This window comes from Jaculus jaculus, chromosome 5 (genome assembly GCF_020740685.1).
Source record: "Jaculus jaculus isolate mJacJac1 chromosome 5, mJacJac1.mat.Y.cur, whole genome shotgun sequence".
Classification (NCBI taxonomy): domain Eukaryota; kingdom Metazoa; phylum Chordata; class Mammalia; order Rodentia; family Dipodidae; genus Jaculus; species Jaculus jaculus.
The window spans coordinates 65,609,013-65,614,521 of record NC_059106.1 but is presented as its reverse complement, the minus strand read 5'-3'; positions in this window follow the sequence as shown (position 1 = coordinate 65,614,521).

Here is a 5,509-nt window from a genome sequence, read left to right as displayed (position 1 = left end):
TCTGGTGTGATGTCCAGATCACTGTATCCACATCCCCACTCATTCCGTGCTTCTGCAGAGCCCGGGGACTTGCAGTTCTACTACTGCTGTACTGAGCTTTCTCCTGACTTGATTACTTGCTGTATTTAACTTTCTTCTGGCCTTCACACTTGCTATTGTCTGCTTCAAGTACTTTTGGCCCGTTTTCCACGGGGCTCACATCTGCCCAAAGCTGCCACCAGCTCATGTGGGAGCCTTGCTAAAGCCCCAGAGGCTGATGGAGAAAGCTGTTCTCCTGGAGTCTTGCCACCTCATCTTTACTCTGTGATCGTCCCTGAGATATTGTGAGGTCCTCAGTGACCTGCCCTCCCCCCATCCTCCCACACTATCCTGTGAGCGCCTAGAAGCTACAGCGCTGTAACAGTTTATGCTGTCTGGTCGCCAGTACAATGTCCAGTAAAAAGAACGTTCTCAGGAAATAGTGAATGCACACAGTAATTAGTACATGCACTGTGTGGAAGTGTATAACCCTATGCAAGTGGAGTCACTAGTCAAGTGATGGAAAGAAAAGGTGGTGAGGCTCTCCTTTGCAGCCAGAGATGGCTTGCTCGGGAGAATCAAACAATTTGGACAATTCAGAGTTGTCATGTGCCCAAGAGATGCAGATTTCCAGAGAAGAAAAGCATATTCACTCAACCCCCAAACCAAATACTCAGTCATGCTTCGAGTACACGCTTTGCAAAGGATGCTGTGAAAATACAAAGCAGATGTTGTCGCTGATCCTTAAGCAGGGCACACCCGGAGGGAAGAAACAGATTCCTGGGTGAGATTTCTGTTCTGGCTAGCATTGCTTAGTGCTAAGGCTCTAAGACTCGTGTAAACCAGTGAATGAAAGGGTGCTGTGTGTTTCACTGCTTGTTGTTATTATGGTTTCTGATGATCCCAATGTATAGTTATGGAAAAATAAAATGTACAGGTCTGGATAGAGATCATAAGTTTAAATCTCATTCCGTAGCCCAACGTGGGCTACACACACCTTTAATCCTGGCAGTCAGTAGGCAGAGGTAGTATGATCACTGTGAGTTCAAGGCCAACCTGAGACTACAGAGTGAGTTCTAAGTAAGCCTAAGTTAGAGCAGACCCTATCTTAGGAAGAAAGAGAGAGAGAGAGAAAGAAGAAAGAAGAAAGAAGAAAGAAAGGAAGGAAGGAAGGAAGGAAGGAAGGAAGGAAGGAAGGAAGGAAGGAGGAAGCATTCTACCACTTTCCAGCTATGAATAAGAGGTGAGCTGGAGTCTCCATTCTAAGACAGTATGAGGGGCTGGGGAGATGGTTCAGTCATACAGTGATGAAGACCTAAGGTTGATCCCCAGAATCATGTGAAAATGCTGGCTGTGGACTAGAAAGATGGATTAGCTGTTAAGGTGCTTGCCTATGAAGCCTACAGACCCATTTTGACTCCCCAGATCCCACATAAGCCAGATGCATAAGGTGATGCATATACAAGGTCGCACATGCACACATGTGACACGTGCATCAGGAGTTCAAGTGAAGTGGCTGGAGGCCCTGGTGCACCAATTCTCTCTTTGTCACTCATTCCAGAAGGTGCTGATCCCTGGTATGTATACATGCTCATTTAAAAATTTGTTTTAAAAGGCCAGTCTGTTCAGCTTGCCTCAAAAAAAATATGCTGGCTATAAAGGAAGGGCAGGACTCCATACAACATGCTCCCTCCAGACACAAAATGGCCTGGATATCCATGGCCTCACAATGCCTGATACTACCTGCATAAGACCATCATAAGAGGAAGAAAAGATCAAGACATCAAAATAAAAGAAAGACTGATTGAGATGGGGAGGGGGTATGATGGAGAGTGGAGTTTCAAAGGGGTAAGTGGGGCAAGGGAGGGTATCACCATGGGGTATTTTTTATAATCATGGAAGTTGTTAATAAAAAAATTTTAAAAATATATGCTGGCTGTGATGTGTGCTTATGGTCCCAGTACTGGGGAGGCAGCGCTGGGCTCACTGGCCAGCCCATCTAATCTAATTGGTGAGCTCCAGGCTCTGTCTCAAAACAGGTACTAAAGCTGGGTGTGGGGGTGCGCTCCTTTAATCCCAGCACTCGCACTTGGGAGGCAGAGGTAGGAGAATTGCTGTTGAGTTCAAGGTCACCCTGAGAGTATATAGTAAATTCTAGGTCAGCCTGGGCTAGAGCAAGACCGTACCTCAAAAAGACCAAAAAAGAAAAAAGGACACTTGAGAGGAACAAGACCCAAGGACGTCCTCTGGCCTTCACATGCACCTGAACACATATAAACATGCACACACAAAAATAAAATAACATAGGCTAAGGATAAAAGTGAGCATAGGGTTGCTGAAAAGGCAACACACAGTCACACGTGTTACGGCTTAGCACAATGACTGACACATAAATGATGTCATTTTTATTTGGGAGAATGTTCTAGAACCCTCCTTGGAGGAAGGAGAATAGGAAGTTACCACCTCTTTCCATCCCCTTTACTCAGTGACTCGGCCCCATTTCCCTCTTCCCAGAGCTGCGTCTTTGCAGATGCTGTCTGCGCTCCCTTACTCCAGCCTGGCGAGGCCCCAGGCCGCGTCCGCCTCCCTGAGGAAGGCTGTGCTTAGAACCGCTAGAGATCATGTATACACACCAGGGATCAGCAGCTTCCAGAGGGAGTAGCAGAGAGAAGGAAAGCCAAGGTCATTCGTGTCAGCATGATACATGGGAGCAACCAGACCTGGGCTTGAATCACAGATCCACCCTTTACCATGAGAGCTTAGGCACAAGGCTAACCTTACTCAGTCTCCAGGCCCTCTTGTGAAGTGAAACTAATCCGGCGTCATTTCACGGCCATCTTGTGGTATTTAATGTACCAGTGCCTCCCACTTCCCAAAACGTGAATAAATAGCTGGGCTTGGAAAATGGCTCAGCAGTTAAAGCACTTGCCATGCAACTATTATCCTGTAATCCCAACACCCTAGAGCTGGAGGTAAGAAGATTGTGAGTTCAAAGTCAGCCTGGGCTACATAGCAAGGCTTTGTCTTAAAAAAAAAAAAAAACACTCCCAAAATGAACAGAAAAATAAGAATATAGAAATAACCTATATAAGAAATAACCACTACAACCCTAGGCCTAAGACAGAGCATCCAAGGAAACCCCCGCCCTGTGATCCAGACCTTGTGGTTGGCAGAGGCAGAGGCAGAAAGGTGGCCCTCTTACCACCCCTGCACCAGGTTTGAAACTATAGCCTCAAAAGGCATAACAAGGATTTTCTTAAAAGTCTGTGCCTGGTGTGCTGGAGAGATGGCTCTGTGGGTAAGAGCACTCCTGGTACAAGCTTGAGGGCCTAAGACGGCCTGAGAGACTGCTTAAGTTCAGTCTCCAGAGCTCACATACACAGCTGGACATGGCCACACACATGTGTAACCCCAGTCCAGTGGGGGAGCAGAGATCTGAGGATCAACTAAGCTTACAAAAATGGGAAGTTTCAGGGGCTGGAGAGATGGTTAGCGGTTAAGCGCTTGCCTGTGAAGCCTAAGGACCCCGGTTCGAGGCTTGGTTCCCCAGGTCCCATGTTAGCCAGATGCACAAGGGGGCGCACGCGTCTGGAGTTCATTTGCAGAGGCTGGAAGCCCTGGCGCGCCCATTCTCTCTCTCTCTCTCTCCCTCTCTCTCTCTCTCTCTCTGTCTTTCTCTCTGTGTCTGTCGCTCTCAAATAAATAAATTAAAGTTTTAAAAAAATAATAATAAAAAAATGGGAAGTTTCAGGATCAGTAAGAGACTGTAGCTCAATAAGATGGACAGAAGAGGGCTGGAGAGATGGCTCAGCAGCTAAGGTGCTCGCCTGCAAAGCCTAATGGCCTGGGTTTGATTCCCCAGTACCAATGTAAAGCTAGCTGCAAAAGTGGTGCATACATCCGGAGTTTGTTTGCAGTGGCTGGAGGTCCTGGCATACCCATTCTCAGTCTCTCTTTTCTCCCTGCAAATAAACCAATAAAAAATATTTTTTTAAGGCGCTGGAGAGATAGCTTAGCAGTTAAGGTGCTTGCCTGGGAAGCCTAAGAAGCCAGGTTCTACTCTCCAGATTCCACGTTAGCCAGATGTACGAGGTGATACAAGCATGCAGGGTTGCACGTGTGCATAAGGGGATGCACACATCTGGAGTTGGATTGCAGTGGGTAGAGGCCCTGGTGCACCAATTCTCTATCTCATAAAAAATATTTTTAAAAATAATGGACAGAAGAGTAATAGACGGAGGGCAGCCAACATCCCACCACGGCCACCACAGGCAATGGCACCTTGCTTCGGGTAGGTACATGGGGCGCTGCGGGCACATACATGGGCACACATCATACACACCATATAAACGACACACACATGCGCGTGCATGCATACAAGCACGAGCAAGCAAGGAAAACATCCGATGCATGTTACCTTAGCTAGAAATACAAAAAGAAGAGCACGTGGCCCTCTCTTGTATCAGTAGATTCTGTATCTACGGGCTCAGCCACCTAGAAATATGTGGGGTGGGAGTCTGTAGTAGAAATGTACAACCTTTTTCTTGTTCCCATATAAAACAACCTGAAAACCACCTACAGAATGTGTATATTCCATATCACAAGTGATCTAGAAATACTTTAAAGGGGCTGGAGCGATGGCTCAGCAGTGAGAGCACTTCCCGTACAAGTATGTGGGCCTGAGGGAGCCAGAGGGACTGTTAGAGCTCAGGTTCCAGGACCCACAGAAAAGCTGGGCATAGCCACATGTGTCGGTCATACCAGCTGATAGGCGAGCAGAGACCTGAGAATTTTGCTGGAGCTCACAAAGAAAAAAGAAAGAAAGAAAGAGAGAGAGAGAAAGGAAGGAAGGAAGGAAGGAAGGAAGGAAGGAAGGAAGGAAGGAAGGAAGGAAGGAAGGAAGGAAGGAAGAAAAGAGGAAGGAAGGAGGGAGGGAAGAAGGAAAGGAGAGAGGGAAGAAAGGAAGGAAGGAAGCAAGCTCACTCCAGGATCAGCAAGAGACCCTGGCTCAAATGAACAGGCCAAAAGAAGAGTGATGTGTCAAGACACCCCATGTCCCACCCCAGGTGAGCACACCTGGCAGGCAAGCACATGGGGTGCTGCAGGGGCACATGCATACCCCCCCCAAACACCCCACACCACATTACATGTACCCAAGCAAAACAAAATGATTTAAAGTATAGAGAAGGAAGTGTGTAGGTTAGATATTAATACTGTGCCATTCTATGTAAGGAACTTGAGCCCAGAGGACTTCAGTATCTGAGGCTGGCCTGGCACAGCTCTTGGATACTGTGGCAGTTTGATTCAAGTGTCCCCCATAAACTTAGATTCCCAGCTGATGGAGACTTGGGAATTAACAACTCCTGGATGGAGTGTATTGTTGGAGGCGGGCTTATGGGTGTTATAGCCAGTTTCCCCATGTTAGTGTTTGGCACACTCTCCTGTTGCTATTGTCCACCTGATGTTGGCCAGGGGGTGATGTCTACCCTCT